This window comes from Hylobates moloch, unplaced genomic scaffold (assembly GCF_009828535.3).
Source record: "Hylobates moloch isolate HMO894 unplaced genomic scaffold, HMol_V3 SCAFFOLD_9, whole genome shotgun sequence".
Taxonomy (NCBI): Eukaryota; Metazoa; Chordata; class Mammalia; order Primates; family Hylobatidae; genus Hylobates; species Hylobates moloch.
The window spans coordinates 28,618,252-28,627,009 of record NW_026652284.1 but is presented as its reverse complement, the minus strand read 5'-3'; positions in this window follow the sequence as shown (position 1 = coordinate 28,627,009).

The following is an 8,758-nucleotide window of genomic DNA, read 5'->3' as shown; positions in this document are numbered from 1 at the left end:
TCTGAAAGCAGACAGGAAATTTCAGTGGACAGCTAGCCATCTCTGCCAAAGCAGAAGGATTTTGGGTTCTCGCCCCCTCTCTCTTTCAACACCCAACACTTGTTTACTTGTTATAGGGATCACAAAATGAGGCAAGACTTTTGATAAAAATAAATGAAAAGAGCAAATAAGAATACTTTCATTTTGTGGAACTTGCTTGACATTTTGAATTAAGCAGAGTTCTTTGACTGGTTTAGCTTTTAAGATAGCTTGTTAATGACTAAGAATTTAAGGATTGAAAATGAATGTAAGAAAATATTTATACCTATATCCATTTTCCCTCCACCCTCCCCAATCACCAACCAGGCTGCAAGCTCATAGAGTGAGGCACATTATTCTTCTTAGTGTTCAAAATGTCTAGCACATGGTATCTGCCAAATAATTTTTGAATGTTTGCCTAAGTGCACACATGGAAGAAGGAACTGTGGGAGTGAGTAAACAAAGAAACTGAGCCTTGTTTCCTGATGGAGACTTTTTCCAAGAATTGATCACAAATGAATTAGTTAAAATATTTCTTAATCCAATTTTGTTAAAAAAAAAAAGTAGGGTACAGGTAAAAATTTAAATTAAAAAATAAACTTTTGGCCAACCACTGTGGCTCATGCCTGTAATTCCAGCATTCTGGGAGATTGAAGCTGGAAGATCACTTGGGGCCAAGAGTTTGAGATTAGCATAGCCAACGTAGCAAAACCGCGTCTCTACTAAAAATACAAAATAGTAGTGGGGTGTAGTGACACGTGCCTATAGTCCCAGCTACTCGGGAGGCTGAGGCACGAGAATCGCTTGAATCTGGGAGGCAGATTGCAGTGAGCTGAAGTCGCGCCAGTGCACTTAAGCCTGAGCAGCAGGGTGAGACTCTGTCTCAAAAAATAAATAAACCTTTAAAAGATACGTAGGTGCTAGAATTGAAGCTTCCAGGAACAAGAAGTAATGAAAGCAAAAAAATTCATTTTCATCATGCAGATTACTAATGCTTATCAAGTTAAAAAATAAGGTATGGCAAAGATTTTGCAAAGGCGTTTTTAAGTGGTGAACATCAAAAGAGCAATAACTGCAACACTTAGGATGTATGAAAAAATATTTTTTAAAAAAACATTTCTACAGCGACAACACAGACAATCCAAGAAACTGAAATGCAAATATGTTTGCCGAGATGGGAGAAAGTTGTCATTGATTCCTCAAGGATGAGTCTAAAGATCTAGCTAAGATGTGTAAGAGCAAAGCTACAGAAAATGGAAAGTAATGCTGGGTAGAGGGTAAAGAAAGGACAAATAATAGTGTGTTTATGTATTTACGTAGAAAAAGGAATAAATATCTTTTAAACAAAAAATTTACCTTAAAATACAAATTAAAGACAATGCTTTTTAAATAAGAAGGAAGATACTTTGTGTAGGAAATCACTTTGTATAATCTAGGTTAAAAATAATTGGGCAACGTCTTTGAAAGGCACTGGCTAGAGACAGGAAAGAACCAGCATTGTGCATAGTTTAGAAAAAAAAGTGAAAATTCTTACCTTTTATTACTAGGTTAATAGGAAAAAGAATCAAAACAAAATCCATTTGCACTCACAGCCACTAAGGGTCTACAATAACCAAGAACAAATTCTGTCAGGCTGTGCAAATATCTGCCTAAGAAAAAAACAAAGCCAGTGCATGACTAAGAGAAGGATTTCGCAGCTACTTTACTCAGCATGTCATTAGCAAACTCAGAAAAGTACCTGAGACCACTTACCTTAAGTATTTTCACACCTATAGCTTCCCTTTTTGAGAAAATGAGTGGCAGCAAATCAGTATCAATCTTAGAAACATCACAGTTGATGTTTTGCAGGTTGGTCCTGCAAAACTCATACTATTTTCAAATGATCTGCCATGCTACTTTTATAGAGAAACCACAGATGAGTCTCACTTGATTTAGCAGCTACCCTGCCACCACTCCTTCATAGCACTTATCTTGATTGTAATTTAAATCACTGTTGGATGTGTTGATGTGTTTAATATCTATCTGTCCCACTAGACTCCTGCCTCATTTATTGCTATATTTCCAGTACCAACATCGTCTCTGGCATATAATAGACTTCCAGTAAGAGCTTCTTAAGTGGAGGAATGATCTGAGGGCTGGAAGAATGTTCTACCCTTCACTTCATTAACCCCTTCTTATCTCTCAGATATTGACTTAAGGGTAGCTTTCTCAGGGAAGCTTTCCTCGCTCCTCTCGACTAGGCCAAATCTACTTGAGACATGGTCCCTTAGCCCTGTATTCTTTCACTGCTCTGGTCAAAGTTGCAATTTTACATTTATTTATGTAATTACTTAATTATCTCTTTCTTCAATAATCTATAAGCTTTATGAGGGTAATTTATTTTATTCATAGAACCTAGCATAGTAATCAGCCTATAGTTGGCTTTTAATTAATGTAATTCTTCAGCATATAATTGGTTCAAATAAAAGAATGAAGGAACAAAAAATATATAAGAATGAATGAAGAGATGAGATATATATACGAAGTTTGCCATTGAACATATCCTGACTCGGGATAGTTTATATATATATATGCTTAAAGAGAATACAAATTGGAAGTAACCTTTTAAAATTGGCATGGTAATGGCAACAAATTATAATAACATAAAGGTAAAATATAAGATACAGAATACATTGATGAGAATAATATGCATTCTATACATATTTCCTAGATATAAGTGAAGTCAGTTTGCCAAACAGATTAACAACAGTTAAGGCCCGACACTGAGATCCACATATTATGTTGGAAGAATAAGTTGAGCACCGCATTGAATGCTCACTCAGAGAGAAAGATGTTCATATCTGGCTAAACAACTGCAAATAGCTAAAGAAAACTTGGACCCAGTTCTAGGGAATATCAATCAGAAGAATGAATGAGGGCTTGAAAATTAAGCCTTAAGAAAGATGTGAAATGAACTAGTGTAACTGAACTTCAAGGACAGGAGAAAGAAGCAGCACCCTCATGTAAAATTTTTTACAGTGAGACTTTAGAGCTATTTTCCAACTCCCCTATTGCCAGAGCGATAAAAATGAACAAAATACTGCAGGTGGGACTTCTATTAGAAGCATGGATAAGTGTTTGACGTTGAGCTATTCAGACCTTGAACTAACTTATTAAGGACACTGTGTCTCTCTGAACAATCCATAGGGACAGGTCTATCCTTATTGGGGTAAAATGATTTAGAAGTCCAGGACAAAGGCTTTGTGATCTCTCCAGTGCCCTCAACCTCTGCACTGAATAATAATGGGGGTTGGATAATAAAAGAGGGTTTTTCAGTAGAAATCTCATATTCCTTCATTGTAAGTCTGCTTTGCATTCACCTACATGATCTGCTTACTTCATTTGTTAAACACCTTCTGGAGTTTGTAACTAAAGGAGAAATCTTAGCATATTTATCCAGAATATAAATGATAATGCAGGATTATCAGTTCCTACAGCATCCAATGGGGATTATTTTAGACTTGGGGTGGGGGATTATAAATTGAGAATTGAAGGAAAAATCAGAAATGGACTAAAATTGGTACCAAGGTCATGAAAAGGAATGTTTTCAAATGTTGAATATCTGTTGATTTAATCTACCGAGGACCAAGTGTCTGAGTATTAAGAAAGCTAGAGCTTTTTTGTCCTGAAATTTTCAGATACCATGGGTGGCCTTTATCATGATGAAATATAGAATTTCTACATGATAAGGTAGTTCACTTTATTTATTCCTTCAGCATTAATATTAACTGAGCCCTTACGTGCAAAGTGATAGTGGTACACTCTGTGAAACAAGAAGTTTCAAACAGGAAATCTTCCCTAGTGAGGTTTCTAAACTAACCTTTCTTTGATCCAATATATCAGAGACTAGTTTAGCAAACTAGAAACTATCTGTGTTTATTCTATCCTAATGTAACTTAACTCATTTATTTATAGGTTCATTCAACCAACACATATTTATATCTCCTATAATAAATATGTGTTAGTTGAATGAACCTGTAAATAAATAAGTTTATTCACATCTATATTTACATATATTTACATCTATAAACAAATGAGTTTATTTACATCTCTTGTCTCAAAGAGCTTTTGGTTTAGTAGGACAGAAAATCAGTACACACCAATATCTAAACCAATATCTGAAGTATCAGGTAACTTAATTTCAGTGCCTGAGACCAATATTTACTTTAGGTTGGCTCTGAAGACCCATTCCCATCCCATTTCTCCTTTATTTTTCTAATCTATCTTAGAAAGTAGAAAACCAAATAATTGATTTTACAGCCACCATTGCAGTTAGGGGTGGCAATAAGACTTTTCCAATGAGGCAGTCTTCTGAGAGAGATTCTGTAAAAGATTTTGCTTTCCAGAGTAGAGCAGGAGTAAAGGGCAGTCTTTTGTTGTCCTTCCTTGTCTGGGATGTAACATGATACTTGGAAATGCAGCAGCCATCTTGTGTTGACATTGTTATATGCAGCCAAATGCATTGCTAACTGGCATAGTATTAAATCACTCCAGTACACATTAAGCTACTATAGTGGTTCAAAGAGAAAAAGGAGTAACCAGCAAAGCCTTCATGGGGTGTCTTAGTCTGTTTGTGCTGCTATAACAGAATAGCTGAGACTGAGTAATTTGTAAGTGATAGAAACATATTTTATCATAGCTGTGCAGGCTGGGAAGTCCAAGATCAAAGCACTGGCAGGTTCAGTGCCTGGTAAAGAGCCGTTTCTTATTGATGGTACCTTGTTATTGCGTCCTCACATGTGGGAAGGTAAAAGAGAAAGCGTCCTCACATGTGGGAAGGTAAAAGAGAAAGCGTCCTCACATGTGGGAAGGTAAAAGAGAAAGAATGAGGCAACTCTGAAGCTTCTTTTATGTTATGAATTCATTCATAAGGGCATAGGCCTCATGGCTTAATCACTTCCCAAAAGGTCTTACTTCTTAATACTGTAATATTAGGGATTATATTTCAACATGTGAATTTTGGGTGTTACACAACATTCAAACAATAGCATGGGGGAAGTGGCGTTTGTTTATAGAAATTAAAGACTCATTTCTTCTATTACACTGTAAGCTCTTTGAGAGAGGCAAATGTATCTTATTTATCTTTGTATGCTTGTGACAAAAAGTTGCAAAAGAGTTTAGCATATAGGAGGTTCTTATAAATGTTTGTTAGATAAATATAACAGACATCATGATACCCCTCCATGCACACTTCAATGGATCAAGGTTAGATTACCATCTGGGGACATGCCTTTTGCACAGCCCAATTGGGTAAGACTTCTCCAAATTAGAGTAACATACAACTATTTTAAGGCCACGAAGCAATTGATGAACCACATAAAATATATCAATGTCTCAAATCAATATAAATTATATATTATTTTCTTCTAAGTTTTTCCAGTTTTATAGTTGTAGGAATTGGTGCACAGTGGCTCAAAATAAACAAATTGATAGGTTACTAGGAATTCAGTCAACTAATTTTGCCTTGATTTGCTCTGCTATAACATGAAATATGCCTGAGCATTTATTGAGTCTCTATTGTGATTTAGACACTGTGCTAGGTGCTGGGAATTTAAAGATTAATTGTCCCAACTCTTCAGGAAGTCACTGTTCATTGGCAAAAGAAACAAGTGAATCGATAAGATACCATAGTTTCTATGATATGAGCTTGTTCCGATATAACGAAGCCATGGAGGAGGAATTCCAACATAAGCTTTATAAAAGTTTGTATCATGAACTGACAGTGAGGTCATTAAAATGGAGTTTGCAATTTAACTCACTAGTTTTTGGCAAATAAAATGTCCTTCATACTTTATTAACTAATAATATCATCCCAAGTTGCCTTTTATTATGAATAATAACTTGGAATTGTTTTCTATTAACAGGACCTCTGTGCCCTAAGTAGAATGGTAGAGACCATTAAAAAATTGTCTTGAAAACATACAGCTGATATTTTAGCACCATGCATTGTAAGTACGGGTCAATCTTGGGGTCAACAGGAATTTATTTTTAGAATGTAAAAATCACCCTTATTATAATGGGCTCTTAGAAAACATCCAGCCCTAGGGCCTGTGGCATGGCTCCCAAGGATACTATTGAAATAAGATTCTGGTTTAGTCATTTTATGAAACAATATTTTATTCAGGTGATCTATAAATAAAAAGTATATTTGCATATTTTTTCTTCTTAAGAAAAAGTAAAATGTAAATGTATTAAAATAATAAAATTGTTTATTTTATACTCTACTGAAGGAAAGAGATGATGAGAAGAACTTAGAAGTAGATGAACTCTTCATTTGATTTTAGCCGTTGAGCCACCCCCTAATTATTCCTAAAGTGGTTCCTACAAATAGCACAGCTCTGTTTTGAGATCCCGGGAAGGACCAAAGCTCTTTGCTTCAAGTCCTTTGACGTCCGTCCCCACCTCCCACTTCTTGACCAACCCCAAGTACTTTTTCATTCAACACCCTGAACAGCAAATGAGTTTCTTTTGTCTAACATCGTCTAGACGAATACTGGGGGCAGGGAGAATTCCAGATTGCTGTTTTGAGTGTGATAATTGAGGCTGTATTAACTTACTACATACCAATTCTTACTAAAGACTTTAAAATTGCTAATGTAAATCCACTTATTTCAATGAAACATTAGTGCTTAGTTGTCCATTATCTAATGGTGCCTGAACATTATGAATATTTTTTAGCAGAAATAATCTCCTGTGTGGCTTGTGATGAATATCTTGCTGTTTAAGTCTGTTCTTTCACAAAGCCCTAAAACTACGTGGCACACTTCTGCTATTGGGGTTGACTTGAAAGCAGAAAGCCTCATATTCCTGAATTTTAACTAAAATGTGGGCTTTGTTTTCACACTTCTGGCAGAGATTTTCAGCTTCAACAAGGATTTAATAGTATTTTTATTCACAGGGAGTACTAAGGATTCCTTGAGGCTCAATTATGGGTGGACATAATAGAATACCTCATAAACTTGCTGGCATTCTGAATCTACTCCTGGGAATTGTCAACTGGATAATGAAAAAATATGTTCGGGGGTTCAGATGTGATTGTTTTCTGTGCACACACACACGTGTATGTTGCTATTTGTGTGTGTTGGGGTGTGTATGTGTAGGTGTTACTGTATGTGGGTGTTGTGTGTGTTGGGGTGTGTATGTGTAGGTGTTACTGTATGTGGGTGTATTAATGTACATTGGGGTGTATATGTGTTAGTATATGTCAGTGTGTTGGCACATGTGTTACTGTATGTGTATTAGTGTGGGTATTAGTGTGTGTGTTAATATATGTGTGTTGATGTGGATGTAAGTGTATGTGCTGGTGCATGTATGTTAGTATGTGTATGTATATTAGTGTGTGTTGGTGTGTTAGCATATGTGTTAGTATGCATAGTATGCATATATGTTGGTATATATGTTAGTGCATGTTAGTATGTGTTGGTATATGTATGTATATTAAAGTGTGTTAGTATATGTGTGTGTTGGTGTGTCTGTGTGCTAGTATATGTGTTGTGTGTGTTAGTGCATATGTTGGTGTGTGTTGGTGTGTGTTTGGTATATGTATGTATATTTGTGTGTGTTGATATATGTGTATTGATGTGTCTCATGTTAGTGTATGTGTTGGTGTGTGTGTGTTGGCATATGTATGTATATTAGTGTGTGTGTTGGGTGTGTGTGTGTGTTGCAAAAACGGGGTCCAGGATAAACTGTGAAACTTGATGGTCATGTTCTTTATTTTAATTTTTTTCATAAAAATGCCAGCTGGACATGTTCACTAAAGCTCTGGGTAAAGGAGTTGGAAGGAAAGCCATGAATTGAGAGAAAGTGAGAGCTACAGTGAAGAGAGAGAGCATGACCTAAGTAGGAAGGGAAGGGAGAGAGAAAAAAGAAAGAAACCACGGAAGGATGGAAAGGGAGAAACCTCATCTGGGCCAATGGGGGTCTGGCTTCTTCACAGGAGCTACTTAACCATAGAGCACGTGACGAAAAACGATTGAAAGGTCAGGTTCAATCACCTGGGCTGAAGTCCATCTCACCTCCAGTTCTGACTTGCTCTGCTTTTGAGGATTGTTAATGGTCAGCCTGATGAAGGGCAGTGGGTAGAACCAGAGCGCTGAATGCTTCTGAGCTGCGTGCTGGCTCCTGGGCTTTGACAACATTCTCCTGACCATGCGGCATCAGCCCCAGAAAGAGCTGGGAGAGCTGCCCTGAGGACTCATTCTGTGTGTGTTGGAGGAATGGGGGTGGGGGTGGAGGTGATTACAGGGAACAACAGAGAAAAAGAGAAGTATAGTGTATAATTTCCCCTCACATCGAATGGCTTTGTAGCTGCTGAATAGTGCTACCTGTTTTCATATTGAGATTTATCTAAATGTATTTTAATGGCATATGTACTAGTAAAAAATTTTAGTCAAATAATTTTTCTACATAAAAAGTCTGTAAAAAGCCTTGCCTTGCGAAATAAACTGTTAATTGCATTTAAAGATAATAAGGGTTAAAAAAATAAGGAGCATGTTTACAGGGATAAATGTTCATTGTGAACAAGAAAATGTGGTTTCAACTAAAGTAAGGTAATTAACAACAACACAAAAATGCCAAAGAATTTGGAGAACCGAAACAAAAACAAAACGCCTCAGAAGGGTGATGCACCTTCCGACTCTCCCTTCCTCGTGCTCAGCCCCCACGTCAATCACCTCCTCTCAGCGGTCACTAACCTGGC